The sequence below is a fragment of the Aquila chrysaetos genome, chromosome Z, assembly GCF_900496995.4.
Source record: "Aquila chrysaetos chrysaetos chromosome Z, bAquChr1.4, whole genome shotgun sequence".
In the NCBI taxonomy this organism is placed as follows: Eukaryota; Metazoa; Chordata; class Aves; order Accipitriformes; family Accipitridae; genus Aquila; species Aquila chrysaetos.
Window position 1 is genome coordinate 54,583,854 of NC_044030.1, and position 22,961 is coordinate 54,606,814.

General features: G+C 36.5%; 1 protein-coding gene across 25 annotated transcripts in view; it reads left to right on the forward strand.

Annotated features, from left to right (window-relative positions):
- PTPRD (protein tyrosine phosphatase receptor type D) overlaps window positions 1-22,961 on the forward strand; it is a 1,286,084-nt gene that overhangs the window by 680,861 nt on the left and 582,262 nt on the right. For all 25 annotated transcript variants that reach the window (XM_041120674.1, XM_041120677.1, XM_041120678.1 and 22 more), the window contains exon 8: window positions 2,737-2,759. The gene's annotated coding sequence lies outside the window, so the exon portion shown is untranslated. The remainder of the gene's footprint in view (window positions 1-2,736; window positions 2,760-22,961) is intronic.

The window sequence follows — 22,961 nt, forward strand, 5'->3', positions numbered from 1 at the left end:
TAAGCCTTACTTCAGTACTTTTCTGTCCATGGTTTTCTGGCTGATCTGATTAAGCACAAAGTAGGGTTCTACAGAAAAAAAAGGTGTCAGGTCTGGTCTGCATCAAGCTAAGTCAGGATTAAAATATATAGAGAGAGAAGGGAAGGAAGAAAGAACAGTGACTTGTTGAGAAGAGTTTCTCTCACTCGTGGTAGTTTGATATGTTTACATAACAGGAGAAACTTTTGAATGTGGCACTTGACTCTCTATTTATTTCAATGACTGTAATTCTTGCTGTGTAACAATACACAGATAATGATCCTGCCCTCCTGTAGCATCTAGTATGACATCTGTTAAGTGTCACTGCCAAGAGCTCTTCACCTGTAACTTCCTCATTATAGGTCACCCTACCAGGGAGTGTAGTATTGACTTTAGTTTGGGGTTTTTTAGTTTGTTTTTCTCTTTATCAGCAATGTTTTTGGAACCCTGTCATTCTTCTGTTACGCAGGGATTAGTGGGATCAGGACACAGGAGGCTATCAAACAAAATGATCTCTTTCCTTCTTTGGTGGAAGGAAACAATTTCTAGTAAATTGTTTCTGTCATATTATGATCCAGACTCCTCACTGAACGATAATCTGCACGATGTGCCTGCTATGTTCCATCAAATTAATTTTCCAATACTGACTCCCACTGGCTATGGATATAAAGATGAAAAAATGCCCATAAACTAACACATTCTAAAGTCCAAAGTAACAAAAAAAATAATCTTACCAGCCATAAAAAAAAAAAACCTCTGAAAACTGTAATTAGAATTTGAAACAGAACTGGAGGAGCACAGCAAAAAAAATTATTCTGAAATTAGTAAAGTCTTTTTCAGGATTTTACATCACTTGTTTGCCCTGCTATTCAAACAGCAAGCATACATTCTCAGGCCCACGAGAAATGAATGTTTTTCAAACTATGAGATGTATTTCTAGAAAAGTTAAGTAAATGCATAAAGATCCTAAAGACTCAGTAAAATACTCTAGAGAGCTAATATTAGGAGGGAGACAAGATATTGAGTCTAAACAACATTTTGAATAAAAGTAGCAAGATTAAGTTTTGAAGGTGATGAGATTAGTTCAGGTTTCATAAAAAATATTAAATTCTAATTCCACAAACTTGCTCCTTTTCTTAAGCTTTTGAGATTTTTTCTGACATTGTTGCACCTCTAGTTAGATTGAGTCAGCAAGAGGATACAAAAGAAGGGTTCTTTTTATAATTGGTCTCCTGCAGAGGTGTTAATAGGAAAGAAGGCAATCTTCATCTGGGTTGTTTCATCGTAAATATGAAGTGGCTTTCTGCAGGAGTCTGAACCTTCTGAACACTATTTCTACAGGACACTTCTTACAGAAAGTAAAATTATGATCATCTGTTGCAGATTACAGTCCAAAATACAGATTTGAAGAAGTTGTCAAGTATAAGCTGTTGATTGATGAGAAAATTAAAAAAAAAATAAAAATAACAGTAAATCAGATGACTTTTTTTTTTTTCCCCTGTGTAGAGATTTTATCTGGTCATTTACTAACAGCTGCAGCCATCTATTAGGCAGTTCTTTTTTCTTTATATTCTAAATCCCTCTTAAAACATGTCAAATCAAGTGTTTCTGCTGCTTTAGTTTTATTGTCTGAAAACAAACATTATAAAAAGAGTTAAATCAACTCTTAATATTTAGAAAAATATAACATCCCAGAGGAATGTAGTTTGGTGGACAAACTACTTTAGAAGGTTTTAAAGATGCAGCTGGATGTGGATATTTTAGTATTGGTAGTGTCTGAGATCATCAAAAAGGGGAGAAGGATTTAAACCCTACTTTCCATTCAATTTTTTGGTCTATCCAGAACTTGCCTTACAAGTTTTTCTCATTCCTCTTCCAAGGAAGTAGCTAAAGATGAGACAATAAGTTCCTTATGGAAAAAGTCATGACTGTGGTTTGTATGCTACATAGCTCAGGAAATTTACAAGGGCTAACCACATCTAAATCCTTCTGGAAATCTCTTGAAATTATTTATGGTTTGTAGTAAATATATTTCACCTTTATGCATATTTTATTAAAAATTATCTTTTATAATTTCTCTTTCCTAACCTTTGCTCCTTATTCTCCCAGACTTCTGACAGTGCTTGCAAAGTGTAACAGCAACAACAGGGTACAAAATAATACCAGAACTCATAGCAACTCAGAACTGGAGATCAGGATGACTGACAAAAAGACTGTGAAGGAAACTTAGAGAACTACATACAAAGGAAACTTAGAGAACTACTTATTGACTGAAAAAAAGTTGATTAGTTTTATTGTATAGTTGTTTTAAAGACAGGGATAAAACTTCAGGCAACTAACTTTTTAGAAGTGTGTTTGAACTGCAATTTTCTTTTTTTTTTTTTTTTTTTTTTTTATTTCTTTGTTCATCTGCAAATTGGATCACAGATTCTCTTAGTTCTCATTCCCACCTATGGGAATACTTTATGTAGTAAGCTGTCATGAAAAATGTTTTGATAAAGTGCAAAGACTTCTTACAGCTGGAGACTACATATAGAAAAATTTAAGTATTTATTTACTTTCTGTTTATAAAAGGGCAATGTTGTAGTTGATGTAATTTGTCTTCTTATTAAAGTTGTTGATGACTTGTTTTCTGTGAAATATTTGCTAAGCAAAGTCAAATGTCTTCCTCTCTGCCTCCTTCTCTGAAAATCCTTTTCTTTCTCTCTTTTTTAACAGGAATTGGAATTCACAAAGTTGAGGTAGGAAGCTCGTTTCACTACTGAATAATTCAACTAGTTTACTCAAAGCCAAGAGTATTAAAGCTTGATAATGTGATTCTTCTTATGATTTGTGTCTGGCAGTTATTCACTATGGTAGTTTACAGTGAAGGTTTACAGTCAGAACAAAATCTTTCTTCCACAATACAGAGAACTACTGTGGATTCTTCTTGTCAGAGGTGTGTTGGATAAAAGTTCATGTAAAATAATCAGCTATGTTTCTAAGCTTGCAAATAATTCTGAAGCATAATGCCGTATTCCAAGGCTTATCTTTCCATTACTGCCGAAGTTTTCCTGTTATTCATATTCAAATCTGATCTGGTGCCCATGAAAACAGAAAGTTTTTAGGGAGTTGTAACCTCACTGGGCAGTGGAACACACTCTTTTGTCTTTCTAAAACTTTATAATTTTTTTAAGCCAAAGTAGAGGGAAGAAGGTACTTCTGACTAATAATAGTTCTGAACCTGCTTTATCTACACAGATTTGTGATAAAGTTGAGTTTATCAGGGCACACAAATAAAAATGTACATGTGTTGTATTTATAACTCATTTTCAGAATTGGAAACACCCATTAACTGCCATATTTTAGTGATAAGAAGCTCGGTTCTTGCAGTGAAATTGTCTAGAGAAAAAAGAATAGCTTTTTTAATATATCCTTTCAAAAGTAAATTTTTAACTTCAGTATTTTGGCAATAATTTGCAGTTCTGTATTTGACTACAGTAAATCTTACTTTATCAATAACTCAATTAAAAGGTAAAGAATATTAATAATATTTAACTTTAGTTGTGGAGCTTGAGTCTTCAGGCTGTGTATATGTCCTTGTAGAAAAAATGCAATCTATATTACCTACTGTAATATGGCAAATGTTTAGGACAGACTAAGTATACTGAAAAAAACTTCATTTTAGATGTAAACACCAGACAGAAGATAGCCAGGGACACTTAGATATGCTATAATTTCACATCCCTGTGGACTAAAGATTATTTTTTCATTATTCTGTAAAATTTTTGTAGTCAGTGTAATTTTAGTCTTATTTCTACCCTCAACTCCCAGTTCTTACTTATTTCTTGTTGGAATATGAGACGTGCATACTTTACAATTTTACTACTTCATAGCCCAGGGATTTCTTTGTGCACTACCGTAATTTCTTTCTTGAAAAACACAATATATACTGTCGCTTTTCTTGACATCAACAGGTACAATTTCCTCTGGCATGGGATTGATCCCCTAAAACACTCTCTGCATCTGTTTTAATAGAGCTGTATGCTTAACAGTATTTAATACATAGAGAGAACCTACAGAATTTTTGTAGAGCATAGTCTGTTATCCAGGAAATGAATTCCATATTATCTAGTAAACATGAATTCTTCATTTCATTCAAATGGTCCTAAACAAAAGTAATGTTAAATCAAAGGCGATATCTTTACAAGGAAATACTAAACAATGAAATCCTTGTAACAGTGTTTATCTCTGGAAAGGAAAAAGAAAAAAATTAATAGCACTTCCACCCAGACTCTGTCCATACAAGGGTAACCGTGCATAGATGCTTACAAGCCTTTCTGCTCACAGTTCATTAGAGTGGTGTGTCATGACAAGTAAACCTCCCAGAGGTCTTTTTAGGAAGCTTTCCACCTTATTGATAGACTTTGGCGTTAGATCTCATAGTTCCTCTGCTCCAGCAGCTGAAAAGAGGCTTTAGGGCCTATACTGAGTGGTTATGTGAAGAGCAACTAGAAGTAAAACATAAATTAAATAAATTTATGTCTGGAAATTAAACAAGTCATAAGAAATAGAAAGAAAAGGGCAAATTAAATGTCTGTAGTACCTCATATCTGAAAAACTCCCATTCTGGTTAAGAATCACTGTTGTTCCCTCTCTTACTGGAAATTTGAAGTAAGAATAGGAAGCAAGCAGCAGTGCAGAGAGCAGGATTAACCAGAGGCAAGACTTTTGCTCTGGGATACAGGGTTGTGGTGGTGATTCAGCATTGGTCAGATACCAATTGGTTAGATCCAGTTTGGGTTTCCTTTCATTTTCCTGTCACGAGATCAGTGGAAATGAAACTACTGACGATAGAATGTGTTTAATGTTTTGTGATTTAAATGCAGAACTAATGGGAATTAAAGAAAATTGAGTTCAGGTTGGTCATAAAGTGTGTAATCAACCTCGAGAAATAAAAGACTTTACCACTGGGCAGAGACCTTCAGGACCAGCAAACCAAATCTCCCTCCCATTTGCACAGCACGGTCCAAAGTGGATCAAGGGATTTTGATATTGTCTGACTGGGCAATATGTGGGAGCACTATATAAATATGTTGGACACAATTTATTCGTCTTCATAGATATATATATGTACCCTAACAAAATTCTTTGTGTGTCACTGTTTACCTGCATGTTGGTGTCCTCTCTCCAATATACCAGTATTAGATGACCACATCAGAGATCTTCACGTGTAACAATGGAAATTCTAGCACAAACCAACCTCCATCTTAGTCTAGGTATTCCAGGATAAGGAACGGTTTCCTCCAGATGTTCCAAGATAAGTAAATGTTGTCCCTAGTTATTATGAACAACAGCTCCTTAGGTTTCTGATACGAGTAAGGGATTTATTTGTTATTTAATACCTTCAGGACAGGGCAGGGTTAGGTCATACACTACATTATGAAAATTAATGTTCCCATGTCTTATAGGATCAAGACCTGTGTTTGGGATAGAAATTAATCGATTAGACCTGATGAAATATCAGCATATGAATTATGTACATAATTATATCTATGTATTTATTTTTATCTCATAAATTCCTTACTCTTAACCTTTTAAACGTAATAAAAGTCATTAACTGATTCAATAGCCATTTTTTTTTTCTTAATGTTGCAGGTATCTTTGATGTTATCATTCTAAAAAATACATTTACAGACAGTCTGGGCAAGTGTGTGACTGAAAAAGGTCAAAGCAAAATACTAGCCTACTTAACAAATATATTTTTGCACTCTGTCACAAAAATCCTTTTGGTTGCATAGCAACTGTCTTTTTAATTACTACTTGCAATCTAGATTTAAATAATTTAATTAGTATTTTTCTTCATTAAATTGTTTCACCCAATAAATTTAATGAATTCAATTCATTGCTTGTTTTTAAATGGTCCTATTTACCTCCCTTCTTTGCCCTTCCAGCATCTTTGGCTATGCAATAGAGACTAAAAATCTCATTAATTTCATATCAAAAACCACAGTCAAGAGGACTCAGCCTCATCTGATAAGCAAAGATACATCATTTTAGGTAGTGTTTGTAGCTGAAGTCATTGGAGTTTAGGTAAGCACTGGTGAAGCCAGTGGAACTTCATAAAACTGCCACATTACAACTACAAAAGACTGGAACTAAAACTAAGGTTTTTGGAGGCAAAATTCAGAGTGATGTGGCATGTTTAGAGTGGCGTAATTTTAGAGGTAGTGTTTCCTACTATTTAATCTTAGGTAACCAGAATTATAGTCCTTTATGAAAAATCCTCAGCTATTGCTTTGTATTAAGCCGCTGCTGAGAAGCTGAAGCCTAACAAGAACCAAGTAATTCAAAAACAATTAAGTGAGAGGGAAGGAGATGGTATTTAAACAGCTGCAGAACCACAGCCACATTTATCATAAAGAGCTATAGCTGCTTCACAGTGCAGGTCAAAGCTGCCAACTGATTTAAGGAGATATCAGTACTAGTAGGCAAGGTTTACATACTAAGCTGGTTAAAGTACATGGTGGTAGACACCGAACAACTCAACCTACATCTTCTGGATATGAGGGAAGGAGGTAACGGAAGCATTGCCTCTTAAATTGTTTGGCGTCTGTATTGGCAGGCAGCAAGAGCACCTATGTAATATCTGTTGGAAACTCTATGTCTGTCTTCCTTCGGAGATAACTTCTGTTAAAAACTTTAATTTTTAAACATCTTAAAAATTTTATAAGACTTTATATTTTCAGTGCCCATTTGTGATTTGAAAAAGCATGCTTTTCTCTGATTTACCCCAAATTAAACTTGAATAGAAATTCAAGTCTGCATATGATAGATTTAAATATCTGAGTATCTGAAACACAAAAACATATAAGTGGTTTATAAAAGTGTTCTGATATATTTAGCATTTAAAGTATTATTTACTGAAACCTAAAAAGATATTTTGTGGTGGTTAGGTTTGAAAACTCTTCCCATGTCCAAAAATAAATAGTTGTTCTTCAATGAATTTTAAGAGGCTGAATTTGTACTGTAGTGTTTTCTGCCACTGAGGTATTAGTCTAACATACTTCTAATTAATCTTATGTGTAAAATCTTTACAATATTCATGTCTTCCCCTTCACCCATACAGTCTTAATCATGCACTTCCTGTTTTCCCACCTACACTGAATTTTCATGGCAGTTTTGAGAATATCAAGCATTATTTTAAGACATTTTACAGGTGGTTTGTTAAAACAAAACCACCAAACAAGAAAACCTTAACCTTGTGGGTAAAAACTTTCATACCTCGCCTAAAAAAACCCAAACTCCTTCGTTCATTATCTCTCTCATTATAACATGTTTGTCTAAATAGAATTAATAGAGTACCTACCACAGGTTTTCTGCACTGATTGCACATGAATTTGTGGATGTTAATATTTAAGGACATTAAAACAAAAATAAAAGAAATTAGATCCTTTCAAATAAGTGATACTTTAACGTTTGGTCCCATAAAATAAAATAAACATTGTAAAAAATTAAGCCTATAAACATCAGGAAGATGGATAAGTTGACACACCATTCTGCATATCTCTGTTTAATAATATTATATTTCATTTCCCATGCTAAGAAAACAGTCATTACCCAAAGCAGCCATTCGTAAACAGCCATTGTGAACAGATTGCATCCTTGTTGGTGGTATGATAATTGAAATAAGTTTACCAGTCTTTATGAGGAAATACCAGATGTATAAAATATCTATTAATCAACTCAATCGCTTTTACAAACATCAGTTTCAACACCAATGGCTAGCAAAGAATAAATGGAATAAGAGGAAAAATATCAGAAAATTAGCAAAATAACTCAGCGGTGTGTTGTATTGCTTACAATGAGGGAGGTAAAAGAGGAAGCGGTCTAGGGTGAAAGGATCATCTCTTTTGGCTATGCTTATGGCCATTGGTTTCACTGTTTATACCTGTCTGCTTTTGGATCTCTGTAATGCCTCTCTTATAAGCCTGCTTAAAAGCAACTTTGCGAACAATAACAGGAAGAGTCAGCTGCCCATCAGGCTCTCATAGATGTGTTTGTTTCTTTTCTACTAAACACATTTTTCAATTACTAGTTCTGTGTTTATGCAATAGGCTACAAAGGTATTACCTGTCCTACAGTATGCTGAGCTAATGTAACTATTTTTTCTCCTTCTTGTACAGATGTAGATTTTTCTATTATTGGGGGGTGGGGTGGTGGTGTTTGTGTTTATTTTTTTATTTATTATTATATGCTTTAGGAACTAGGATTTTGGTACTATCACAGAAACGTGGAAGAACCAATGACAAGGATGGAACAATGGTGAATTCCAGGTTCATCCCTGGATTTATCTGCATTACTTCTGTTTAACTTTGGTTTTTATTCAGATGAGAGATAAAAATCTCATGGGAAGTTTTCCTGTTGTAATTGCAACAGACTCATCTCTTCTGAATCACACACTGTTTCTATCTACAAACATTTCTGTCTGTGCAGAAACTGTATTTAGATGGTGACAGAAGTCATACAAAAAGAGTGGATGTATCAACTGCAGTTGCTTAGATAATGGTGGCAGCTGCAAGATCTGTAAGATACCTCACTACTCTTAGGAGCTGTAGGAAATATGCACTTCATTAACCTTTGGTCAGAAACTACACTTACAGCCCCTTTGAATTGCTTGAACCACTAAAAGCAGTTTGGAACAGGCATTTCAATGGAGTGACCAAATTACCTTTCTGAATCTAGTAGGCCAATTTAGCTTATGTCTTTAACCCAGTGGTGCAGGCCAACAGGACTGTTTGGCAAAGGGAGACAGCTGATACTGAAGACTCTGTAGGCACTGAAGGGGGACTGACTTCAGACCACCTCTAGTCTGTTCTTGCATTAGGTGCATTCTTAGAGCACATCCTCTGGTTATTTCTAGTGAAAGGATTCTAATTCTACCACTCTGCTGAGTCCAACATGCAAAAGCATCACTATGAGATATTGAACAAAGGTAACAAAGGTAGTTGAGAACTTACTTTTACTCATTACTTTCATTAGAAGCCAATGGATTAATAACATAATTGCAGGCACGCAAGGATGTGAAAACATCAGTTTACATTTCAATTACTACTGCTACTTAGAAAAATATTTTGTTTATGTCACAGGAAACTTTGAAAAGGGAACACAGTTAGTTCACAGTTAGTGAGTTTGATTATGAATTGACATCAATCTATGGCTGAATTTGAATGTTTATTTTCATGATACTATGTGTGCAAAAGGCAAACTATCAACAGAGTGACTGATACCTTTGATTCAGTGATGAAAGAGAGGGCGCATTTCAATGAAATACCTTTCTGGCAGGTGAATGCTAAGGAGGAAAAATATATCCACATTTAGCTAACTAATTAACCAATTAAGGCACTGGGATTGGCCAAGTATGTGGAAGGACAAGGGAGTAATTTTTTATAAACTTGTTCAGGGGCAATAAAGACTGGGTCTGTAGACTCCTGGCATTAAAATCAATAGTGATCTTTTATGAAGGAACAGCTCAGCCGGTCAGAAATTACATGGAAAGCTGGTAGCCTATCTTTAAGCCATATCCAGGAAGTTTGTTTTTTTCCTCAGTCACTATACCTGGGTCAAACCAAGAGTTGTTACAGAGAAAAAAGCTCTGGATCCCAAATAGTCAGGTTAGACAGTTAGTTGGAGGAAGCAGTGATTCAAGAGACAAGACAGATGACATAGACTGTATTAAATTCAACGCAAAATAAAAATCTATGTATTCTCAAAATTCTGATCTATGTCTAGTCTCTAGGTTGACACCTATTTAGTCGCAACATTAAGATCTCTCAAAGGCCACTGGCAAATGCCTTTTGCATTCAATAAAAAAGAGAAAGTCTCCACCTCTTTTGAATGATAACAGAGCTGCACACCCTTCTTTGATCTCCATGATATATGAGCAACATTCACATGTCTAACAGATGTTGAGTACCCAGCTGACATTTTCAATAATTTAGTGATGATTATGACAAAAGACATACAGTATAAATCCAGACAGTTTATTAGTGAATTGTGAATCTTTTAAAGAACAGGCCTTGCTAAAATGCCTAGTTTTCACTAGAAATTAAGAAACACAATCCTCCTTAATGTAGCTGCCAGTGAAGAAATTTTTCCAGAGCTTTTCTATCCAGTAACACTGATAGACTTCACAAAAAACCCAATAATTTCAGAAAAGCATTGTGGCAGCTGGCATGTGTAAGTGTTGCTGAAATCAACAGGAAAAAATGATTAAATGTAGAAAATGTAGCCTTTACTTATAAAAGGAAAGCCTTGCTTGTAACTGCTGTTTTATTTCTGCTGAGTCACACACATGCTTGCAACTTGCTGTTCTTTAAAGCACCAGTATCCCCTTTTATTACATAAAATTAGGGATACAGAGGATAACTTGTTGTTTTAATTCTTGGGTTTGATACATGGAAGACAACTGTTCAAATTAAAAAAAATTTACTGTGATGTAATATTTCAAAGATTGTAATATTTACCTTATTAATTTTCCTGTCTCCCCCCAGAAATGTAAAGAATTCAGGAAATACCTTAATTGCTCTTTCTGATAGAAATTTGTTAAACTGTTGACTTTGTTATTTCTGTAAGGTGTGAATCAGAAGTCTCAACATACCCTTTATGCTATTCTGCTCAACTAGAATATGCATAAAACTCTGCTACTTTTAAGGTCCCAGTACTTAAGGTTTAATGTCTACTGGTGTATTCTAGCAGTGAGTAGTTTTTATAAATGCATAAAAAATAAATCATCTCGATGTTTAATTTAAACTTTTAAACATAAAAATAAAAGGAAATTGTAATCAATTTTATGTGATTCATGTAAATATTACAAGTTATATATGTATTATGACATAACAATATGACATACCTGTTATGGATGCACACATAACCAAATCCAACAGGTGTTAAAACTGAGATTTATTCTTCAGTAAAAAGTTAGTTGGAAGTCCGGTAACATTTTATAAAACCACAGGCTCCATGATGTAAAAAGAATTAATACTACACAGCTGACTCAAGAATCCCCAAGATTTAAAAATGATGGCTCCAAAATGTGCATATCACTTACCTAAAAGCTGAGGGCTCTCCCCTCAAGGAGTTACCTCGGGCGGTGCCCTGACCCAAGAGGGAGTCCCTGACTGCAGACCCGCTGCTCCAAGGAGGACTGCCAACGTGTCCTCCTTTGGGACCACGTTTATACCCCTGTCAAATCTGTGGCCATTTAATCCCTATTGGCCAAGAAGGTCACCTCAGTGTACCTGGCATGTCTCAATTAGCCAGTTCAAATTTCAACCTGTGGCCTCTAGGGTTTAGGGTTTTTTTTTTTCCTTCCCCTTCTCCCTGCCTGGAGAATTTTCATTTCCTGCTGGCAGGTTGGGGCAGGGCGGGGGGGTGGAGAGTGTACTGCCACAATACATACAGTTGTTTGTAGAGCTAGAGCATTACATAACTTTGAAACATTGTGGTACTTCATATAAATTTTCTTTGGCATGCAATTTCTGCAGTTTATGGCAAGAAAACCAGGGGATGGGGCTGCCAAATTCAGTAAGTTAGATCCTGCTGATTTTAGACATTTCTGAATATTGCCCTTAAGATAAGAAGAGAACCTGTCTCAGATTTCTACATACATACTCAACATCACTCCCTGTGGAGGTTCACTGACTCCTGGGATGAGTACAGTTAAGCATGTATATAAATATTTACGGGGTCATAATGTTAATCATTATTCTTGTCACTGCAAGACTATATAGTTTACAGCAGTTTGCCCCACCCATCTTGATATTATTCATGTTGTGGAACTACTTTTGTCAGATCATCAGAGAAACAGAGGCCAGACCAATGAGCAGCTGAACTAGTGGTTCCCTGATCACAGAAAAACCTCCTAGGTGAGACTGTGGTGCTGCTGCCAAGAAGGAAAACCCATGCTTTCCTTTCCATCCAGGGTCCTCACCAGATCTTGGTGCACAAGAGCTCCTTATTTATCTCTTAAATGATGTCTCTTAATCTTGGCTAAGAAAAATTAGGGGAAGGCTTATTACCAGTATAACAAGTATGGTTTGAGTGCTATCAAGTCATTTACTGACCTCTGTGTGCTTTCCCCGTACAGTAACATCACTTCTGTTCCCTAAGCAACATTACTTTGGCTCACAGATATTCTAGAGCCATTCTGCCAGATGGCATGTGCAGCCATTAAAAAATATAATCCTTTGTGCTGGTTTTGGCTGGGATAGAGTTAATTTTTTTCATTGTAGCTGGTATGGGGCTATGTTTTGGATTTGTGCTGAAAACAGTGTTGATAATACAGGGACGTTTTTGTTATTGCTGAGTAGTGCTCACACAGAGTGAAGGCCTTTTCTGCTTCTCCCAGCGAGCAGGCTGGGGGTGCACAAGAAGTTGGGAGGGGACGCAGCTGGGACAGCTGACCCCAACTGACCAAAGGGATATTCCAGACCATATGATGTTGTGCTCACATATACAGCTGGGGGAAGAAGAAGGAAGGGGGACGTTCGGAATGATGGCGTTTGTCTTCCCAAGTAACCGTTGCATGTGATGGACCCCTGATTTCCTGGAGATGGCTGAACACCTGCCTGCCGATGGAAACTAGTGAATGAATTCCTTGTTTTGTTTTGCTTGCATGTGAGGCTTTTGCTTTACCTATTAAACTGTCTTTATCTTAACTCATGAGTTTTCTCACTTTTACCCTTCTGATTCTCTCTCCCATCCCACTGGAGGGGAGCGAGCGAGTGGCTGTGTGGTGTTTAGTTGCCGGCTGGGGTTAAACCATGACATCCTTGCAATGAATTAAATGAAAAACTAACTAGAAAAGCAGTACATATTACAAGCATAATAGCTGGCTTGAAAGTGTATCCTGGGGTTTCAGATGATGTCATAATCTGCTACAGCAAATTTAATAGTATTGTTGCCTGGGAGCTAAGCCATTATACTATGTTTAATTTCACTAAGATGTAAATTACATGGTTCAGTGTTGTATAGTATTGGCTACTGCCATTGTAGATTCTTGTTCTTGCAGCTGTCAGGAATTCTAATGTTTATGGGGATTTTGTTTAGCTGGAAGTCTTAAGCTTTTATAGACTTTTTTAAAACAGTTATTTTATCCCTCCCTTATTTGCTATTACTCCTTCTCATCTCTGCACTCATCTCTTTTCCAGCAATATTAACAGAATAATAGGCTGACTCTTTGAAGTATATCAATAAATGTTCAGTCCTTGAAGAGAAGAGCAATACGACTTGAGAGCAACTTCTTGTCTGTTATCACATTTGGTTTTAGTGAGCCTTTAAGCCAAAAAGAAAATGCTCTTCTTATAGAAAAATAGCCAGCTTGGGTGCTTATATTCAATCTTTTGTGGTAACTGCCAGCATGAAATTTGAGGAGACATTCTGTATTACCACATAACTTTTACCAGAAAGATATAGATAAAATTTGCCCCCAATAAGTACATTAACACTTCTGTTATCATCTGAAATTTCCAGCTGAACTGCATAGGAAAATAACCTAACTGACCACACATAAAACATAATACATGTATCTTTAAAGTAGTAGACCATATTTTCTATCATTAAAATCTAATTCACTACTTGACTGTTAGCATCTAGTCATGACCTTTAATATCAATGATTTCTTGGCAACATACTACAAGTACTATGCTTAATGGCAATGAAAATGCTATGGGAACTTATTGGGGTTTTGTTTCAAATGTCTGTTAGTTAAAAAATATCGTACTCTTGCACATCTGTATATTTTTCTCTCTGCATTTGTCTGTGGGTGGATCTTTTGCCTATCTACACTGCTTGCCAATGCTATGCTTCTGACAACATAATTGATTCTAGGCAGGCTGATGCCTATATGAGAAATCAGTGGAGAGCTTAGATTAGCTTTTAACAGCAACTATTGCTAAGAAAGAGATGATTCACAATAAAGGTATGCTTGAGATGACATAAAATAAATCAACAATAACTGGTGTCACTTTTAAACCACACACAAAAATAATTTTATCTTTATCTTGAAAACTTAAAAGCAAAGATGAATGTTCAAATTTACAAAACTGTTAATGTTTGCTTTGCTCATGTAGCAAAACCATTGCCTACATTTTGATTCTGGCTGTATTCATTTGCTTACTGTAGTTGTTGTGATCTACTGGCACAAATTCCCATCTTTATAGCACAGGTATGGTATAGCAGCCATTCAGTGGCTGTGTGAGAAAAGGCATGCTTCTGTCAGTGCTCTGTAACATTTCCATGATTAACAGTCATCTAAAAGCCAAAATAAAAGTGCTGTATATCACAAAAATATTCTAAAACCAGCCATAAGATCTCTTTGAAATTGCCTGAATTTGTCTTTGGAATTGTCTGTACAGGAACTTGAAATCATGCAATGGAAGAATTCAGCTGGGGTTTCGTCACATATTTATATGAACAAAGAGAGAGGTTTGTTCTGTGTTTTGGGACCAGTGTTAAGGGATTTTTTAGGCTTTTTGCTTCTAGAAGAAGCTTTAGGTAGTACAAAAACTAAAGGTCTTATGACTTTAGCTGAGGCTTCTCCAACAAAATTGTAACCAACCATAAGCAAAACTTTCCTCTCACCTTCACTTCTGTCATTTGTGAGTTTTAATCAGCCTACAGAGAAAAGTGTCCCAAATGCCATCCTACCCTAGGTTTCAATTCCTTCTCTGTGAAGTAGCCTACATGTTCTTACTCAAGGTATAGAAAAGTTGTGTGGAAACAGTAGCCTGGAAAGTTTTTGCTGTTGTCTGCAGAGAAGCTACAGAATGGAGCACAAACCACTTTAAAATGAAATTTACTGTACATACACAGACACTAATGAAGAAAGCAATAAAGATTGAGAAATTATTTTAACGGTAAGATTCTCCATGATAGACACCAATTGGAAAAGCATGATGGTCAAATGCTTGGCACAGGTAACTCAGCTACTCAATAACGATCTTCAACAAGGGAGGTGGAGGCATGAGCTTCAGGATTCAGAGCATTATAAATATAGCTTCCATACTCCTCTCTTGATGAGGGAAGGGAAAGGTGGGAAGTAATATCTATACAGTGAATGATTATCTACAGCTTTTATAAGGTACTTAACCTTAATATTGTAGTAACATCAAGAAACTAGTTTGCTTTAGAGTGCTCTGGCTGAAATTAAGTGAGAAAACTACTACTCCCCGAAACACAGAGGGCTATGAAACTTGCCATGTTAGAGGAAGCGTTCCTGCATTGCAAATGGATGGCAAATACTGCTTCAAAATCCTTCTGTTTTCCCTGTCCCTCCGCACTTTTCATTTGGAAGAAAAAACTTACAAATTAGGAAGTTAAGAAAAGTTTTACAGTCATGGAAGTAGTAGATTTTCCTTTCTCTTATTGCAGAGGTTTTTTTATACATGTCTCTATATGTAAATGAGGTGTCTGATATTCAGTTTATCAGAATTGTAGGAGATGTGATGACTTAGTGCTTCGTGCTCAGAGAGTATGGTATTCTAAAAATAAAATAGCAGTGGAAAGTAAGGAAGTGTCATGCTAGCTGGAATCAGGCAAAAATCTCCAAACCTCCTTTTTTTTTTTTTTTTTTTTTTCCCTGTCCTAGAAATGCATTTTCTAAATTAGGTCTTTAAAATAAAACAAGCCAAACCAAACCAAACCACTATGTACAGTGCAGGTAATATTTTGTTTATTTCCTGTTTTAAAAAAAAGTTTATTATAAATCACCGATGTTTCTGTTATATGTAACAAAGAAAATACCGTAATTTGAGAAATTCCTCTAAAGGCAGATCACTTATTGTGAAATGCTGATTTGTAGTTTTTTTCTTTTAAGAATAAATTTACAAAAAAAATCATTACACGACGAGCATATATTTTTCCACTTCACTGATAATTGTACAGCACTTTTAACAGTAATCTGCATCCTGTCTTCTGAAATCTGATCTCAGAACACAGACTTTAAAAGAATAAAAAGTGAGCAACCATGATAGCATAAACCAGCAACTCACATCCATGTGTTGCAACCTTCTGCTCTGAAATGATAATCATGTGAACTATACCTAAATTACAAAACCTTCTGGTTTCTGTCTCTCTGAATTTCCCAGCTCAAAGCTGAATCAACGGGTTTTGTCTGAGACACTTTCCCTTGTTTTTCACTAAAGGAAAGATCTCCAAACTGTAACCTGATCCTATATCAATATTACATTCCTACATATTGAATTATACTTAAACTCAACATTATATTTAAATAGTAGATGATAACGTTAAACCACGATGGATTAAATGAGTTGTTTATTTCACAGATCCATATTGCAGTGGCACATGCAGAAATGCTGTTTAGCTTTTTGCTTTCAACAAAGTTATATTTAGCTACCATTAATACATATGTGGAACCGTGAGCTTAACTTTACTTTTAGGTTTTATTCCTAAAATGCCTGCTTTCACATTCAAGAGACTTGATACTTTGCCTAGCTGGAGTCAGGGAATATGCTCAAATTTGTTATTATTTAGAAAATGAAATTCAAAGTGATTTCTTTATAAAAAGGATTTTAAAAAAACCCAACCTTTGCAAGCTTAAGCCCAATCACAAGCCCTATGTTTTGTGTTTGCATTGCTAATTTATCCTCATCTTATTGAAAATTCTGGAATTTTGCACATTCTTTTTAGGCTATTTCAGTACCAAATTGCATTCTGTCAATGTCTCATTTGAGCCTAATGTTTTATTCAATATCACATGTATAGCACTAAATAAATATAATGATTCTAAAAGATGAGTGAAGCTAAAGCTCTTTAGAAATTTATTACAGATGTTATTTTATCTTTATTTCATAGCTTTCATAATACAAATTAGTCGACTAATTCTATTTTTACTCAGACCAGTTTGCTTCCTTTTTTTTTAAGACAACTTTTGCTTCTAAAGAAGTTTTGTGAAAGTATGCTAAATCAGTCAGAAAAATGTCTAACTTTGCTACTGCAGAAGAGCATCCCCCAAAAGTTGTTTTTCATATTAAAAGTATTCATAAGTTTCCCATGGGAAACTACAAAATGAACAGCGTTTTTATATTGTCTACTGTTGACCCAAGGAAATTAAGAAAATTAACAGATGCCAAAATATTGTTTATTTTTCTTTTGTAGTTGATGTAAATTGAGAGAATAAAAGTGTTAAAGAAGATTTTAATGATAACTATAGAAAATTAAATCATTTATACTATGTTCTAAAATATTTCAGGTTTCCTTCATTTTTTCTTATTTGACAAAAATAGTACAGAATGAATTATGTGTTAGAAACAGTTCTGATTCCTTTGTTTCTTGTAGCAATTCTCCCCATTCTTTTTTCTCTTCATTATGGTGTGATTTGTCTACTAAACCACAAAAAATGTCTGTTATTGGACATGCTTTTTATCTCATTTTTTTATTACTTCTTACTTTACATAAGAACATCAGAAATGCCCTACTCAGACAGAACTATACACTGTCCAGCACAATACTTTTTCTCTGGTAGTCAAAATACAAGATGCTTCCCTTCATTCATAGAATCATATAATCATAGAACCACAGAATCATAGAATCATAGAATGGTTTGTGTTGGAAGGGACTTCTGAAGAACATTTATTCCACGCCCTCTGCCATGTGCAGAGACATCTTTCATTAGATCAGGTTGCTCAAAGCCCCATCTAACCTGGTCTTGAACACTTCCAAGCATGGGGCATCCACAGCTTCTCTGGGCAACCTGTCCCAGTGGCTCACCACCCTCATTGTGAAAATGTCTTCTTTATGTCCAATCTAAACCTACCCTCTTTCAGTTTAAACTGTTGCCCCTTGTGCTTTCACTACAGGCCTCGGTAAAAAATCTCTGTCTTTCTTATTAGCCCTCTTTATATATTGAAAGACCACAATAAGGTCTCCCCAGAGCCTTCTCTTCTCCACACTGAACAACCCCAGCTCTAACAGCCTTTCTTCATAGGGTGTTCCAGCCCTCTGACCACTTTTGTGGCCCTCCTCTGGACCTGCTCTGAACTAGGTGTAGCACTTTGCACCTGGCCTGTTGAACTTCACGAAGTTCTCACAGGCCCACTTATCAAGCCTGTCAAGGTGCCTCTGGATGGCATCCCTTCCATCTAGCAAATCAACTGCACCACTAGCTTGGTGTCATCTGCAAAGCTGCTGAGGCTGCACTCAATCCCACTGTCTATATTATTTATGAAGATATTAAATAGCACTGGTCCCTGTATGGACCCTTGAAGGACAGCACTCATTTCGGGTTTCCACTTGGACATTGAGGCATTGACTTCAACCTCTTTAGATGCACCTTTCCAACCAGCTTCTTATCCATCTAACAGTCCATCTGTCAAACCCATATCTCTCCAATGTAGCTGCCAGAATATTGTGTGGGGCTGTGTCAAAGGCCTTGCAGAAGCCCAAGTAGATGACATCAGTTGCTCTTCCCTTGTTCACTGATGCCATCACTCCATCATAGAAGACCACGAGATTAGTCAGGCACAATTTGCCCTTGGTGAAACCATGTTCGCTTTCTCTAATCCCCTCCCTATCTTTTATATGTTTCAACATGTCTTCCAACAGGATCTGCTCCATGATCTTTCCAGGCATGGAGGTAAGACTGACTCGTCAGTAGTTCCCAGTGTCCTCCTTTTTACACTTTTTAAAAATGGACATGATATTTCACTTTTTCCAGTCACCGGGGACTTCACCTGACTGCCACTGCTTGTCAAATGTGATGGAAAGCATCTTAGCAACTTTGCCTGCTAGCTCCCTCAGGACCCTGGAATGCATCTCATCCTGGGATGCATTCATCGCATACTTCCCCAGCATCTACACTCACAGGATTAGGGATGCTAGAGGACATGTCCCTGCCTATTCTCTTTAGTATCCATTTACCAATTTCCCTTAAATTTGTCTCATCCCTTTGCAAACCTGCTGATGTTATTTACTTTAATAATCTGTGGCAACAAATTCCTGAATTTCATTACTGGTTTTATAAAAAAGTAAATAATCTCTTTAAAATTGATCTCTTCCTCTTTCAAACTGATCTCTCTCTCCTCTTGCCCCCTAGTTCTAGTATTTAGTAAATAGCAGTGCTGTCTCTACCTTATGCTTTTGGCTCAATCATACCCAGTCTCCGCCTTTGCCTCTTCAATGGAGGAGCGCAGCCCTTTTAGTCTCTCCTTGTTAAGCTCTCTCACTTGTTTTAACACTGTACCTTTTTTAACTCCACTTTACCTTCATGGAGATGTAGAGAAGACAGCTGCATAAAGTATTCACAATACGAGCAGCCCAAGATTTTATATAACAACAAAATGACACCCTCCATCTTTTTCTTGCTACACTTTCTGATTGTGGTGAACTTTTTCTTGGCTTTTGTGAATGACACTATGCAGCAAATTATTGATTTCAGAGAGTTGTCAATGATAATTCTGAGATATCCCTACTGAGTTACAACAGCCATTCCAAATCCAGCACCCTGCAAGTACAGTTTTGATTATTTTTTCCCTATAAACTTTACATGTATCTACACTGAAATCTATCACCTCTTTGCTTTCTCACTCAACGTTGTGAGGTCCTTGAGGACTTTCTCACCAGCAATACAGCATTTGGCCCAAGAGAGCTCAGTTCTAATGACCTCCGTAAAGTTACAGGTCACTGGAAGACATTGAGCAAAACCATTCCCACTATGAACACTTGGGGAATGTCACATGTGACTTTTCTCCTTCCTGAGTGGTGACCACTAAATCCCCACCTTTGCATCTTATCTCTTAACTGCTTTTTGTCTATAAAAGGGAGAATTCCTCCAATCTTGCAACAATTCATTTTCTCTAAAAACATTTGGCTGGCAACAAAAAATCAAGGGGTTTAAAAATCCAATCACTGGGTTGCTGTTATCCATGTTGGTTAACAACTTCCCAGAGCTCCAGCAAGTCAGTGTAGCAGCCTTTCCCTTTTTAGAAACTGTGCTGACTCTTTACCAACACACAGCATTTACTGATACACTCAGTGAACTTTTTATTTACTGTAGACCTTTTGAAGGGCTGAAGTCAGAGTCATTTGTCTCTAGTTCCCAGGGTGCTTTCTAGAGCTAGAGCAGATGCAAGTGACTTTAACAATCTATCATCCTTTGACGATGTGGCTTTTGCCACATGTACATTGCACACCTTAGGCAGAAGCTTGACAATTTCTTGTTTGAGTTCCTTCTGGTTTCTTAAGTGAATGCCATCTGACCCCAGCATCCAACTCCTCTATTTGGTCTAATCCATCTATAATTTGCCCCCCAAAAAGCAGAGCAAATATAGAGTTTTCAGAAGTAAAGACAGGTAGAAAGAACTCCCTGAACTTCTTTTCTATTATATTATGATTCTCGAGTACCCCTTTTATACAGTTTTCATCAAGTAGTGCTACTGATTCCCTAGATAGCCACCTTCTCTTCAGTATTTAATAACTTTTTGCTATCAACTGAAGCATTATTTTAACAACATTATGCTGTTTGTGGTTTAGTAGTATAAAACTACCACCACATTTTTATTTAAGGACCCTAGGTACTGCTGAAGTAAAAAAAAAAGGGGGGAAAAAAAAAAAAAAAAAGGAAGAGCTACACAAGTTGTAAATAAAATGAGAGGATTGGAAGAATCTAGAGTAACTTTCATTTAAGGCAATAGAAAGGCTCTGACTGATGTTTGGGTGACATCAATGAAGTACTAAGCCTCTTGAGTAATTACCATATTATAATTAAAAGAACAATATGCATTGATTGATAGTTATACTACTCAATTGAAAAAAGGTGAAACATAAAGAATAACAAACCTTTCACACAGCCAAATATTGCACTAATTTTATGAAGGAGTACTAAATTACCATTTTTATTTTGACATACTCAGACAGGGTTTCATTTCCTGAATAAATGTTATTCTCATAAGATTTTTTTATTCATTTGCAAATATTTCAGAATTTTCAGTAGAACACTGTATAGAAAAATCCCTTTCAAGCTCTTTCTACAGCATTTTCTGGCATAGTTCACACTCATCAAGGCCCTGTAAGTCATGAAAAAAACCTCAACAAAATCAGAAAACTAAGAATTGAGGAAAGAGGGGTGTGACAAGGAACAACAGCACATTTATAAAATAAACTTAAAAAAAAAAATCACAAGAGAAAGAAAAGAATAATCCAGAAGTACATAAGTTAAAAAAAAAAAAGCATAGACTTTATTTTTGCTTTATTGCATCACTTCAGTCAATATCACTAATGTATACTGCTGTGACTCTACGTGGTAGTAAATATCTCCTACTGTAATGAAAATACTATGATCATGAGTATGTGTAATATTTTTTTGGATCCTTCATTTCACATGATTGTTGTTTAAAGGATGATTGTTTCCCAACTAAAAAAAAAAAAAAAAAAAGAAAAAGAAAAAGAAAAAAAGAAAATAAAAAAGAGAAAGAATCCAAACATGAGTATATCAGCACAGTTTTATGCAGGCTTGACACACATCTACCACTGGCCTGTATCCCTGTGGCTGATAAATCTGCTACAGATTGCCGATGTTTTAGGACAGGGACTTTTGTCTTTCCTTTCCTCTGCATCATGTTTTGAATAAAGAGCAGATAATAACTGGAATCTTAATGTTAAGGATTTCAGATTTGTAAATGAGCAGGGTATTCCTAGACATGACAGCATCCTATCTGCATATTTCAGATCTGTGCTGTCTATGTCATGCTATGGAAATAGAGTTCAGAAATAGTCACCTGCATGCGGGTCAGGATTTTCAAAAACAGGGAATAAACATGTATTTGAGGGTTCAGCATCCATAAAAAGGTTCTAAATATGTGAATTACTGAAACCTCTGTGGTGTCTATATAGCCATAGGCTTTTTATGAAGGTTTTCTTTTTATTGCATAATAGTAGGCTTTAGCAGCCCTCCTTTGTCATAAACTATTTTATCATTTTCCATAACAGGAAAATAACAGTCTCAGATTCTGACTCTTTTGTATCTCTTGCCTTGTGCAGTGCTCTGAACACACAACAGCAGAACCACATAAAGCATTCAATACTATGCTGTGAAACATGGTCATTAAACACCTGAGCCAAAAGCTGTTGTAGTAGACTAGAAAATTCCCGTTGACTTCAACAGGATTTGGGTCAAGTGAAGTGAGTTAGTATTTACAATAAAAAGACTAGGTACTTCAAAATTGGTTGTCGTGGGTTGGCCCTGGATGGATGCCAGGTGCCCACCAAAGCCACCCTGTCACTCTCCCTTTTCAGCTGGACAGGGAAGAGTAAATACAACAAAGGGCTCATGGGTCGAGATAAGGACAGGGAGACATCACTCACCAATTACCATCATGGGCAAAACAGACTCGACTTGGGTTAGTTTATTACCAATCAAATCAGAGTAGGATAATGAGAAATAAAAACTAAATCTCAAATCATCCTCCCCCCACCCCTCCCTTCTTCCCAGACTTAACTTTACTCCGGATTTCTCTACCTTCTCCCCTCCAGCAGAGCAGGGGGACGGGGAATGGGGGTTGCAGTCAGTTCATCACACATTGTCTCTGCTACTCCTTCCTCCTCAGGAGGAGGACTCCTGACAGTTCTCCATGAACTTCTCCAATGTGAGTCCTTCCCACGGACTGCTCCAGTGTGGGTGCCTTCCACAACGTGCCATCCTTCAGGCACAGACTGCTCCAGCGTGGGTCCCCCACGGGGTCACAAGTCCTGCCAGAAAACCTGCTCCAGCGTAGGCTCCTCTCTCTATTGGTCCGCAGGTCCTGCCAAGAGTCTGCTCTAGCACGGGCTTCCTATGGGGTCACAGCCTCCTTCGGGCATCCACCTTCTCCAGTGTGGGGTTCTCCACAGGCTGCAGGTAGATATCTGCTCCACCATGGACCTCCATGGACTGCAGAGGGACAGCCTGC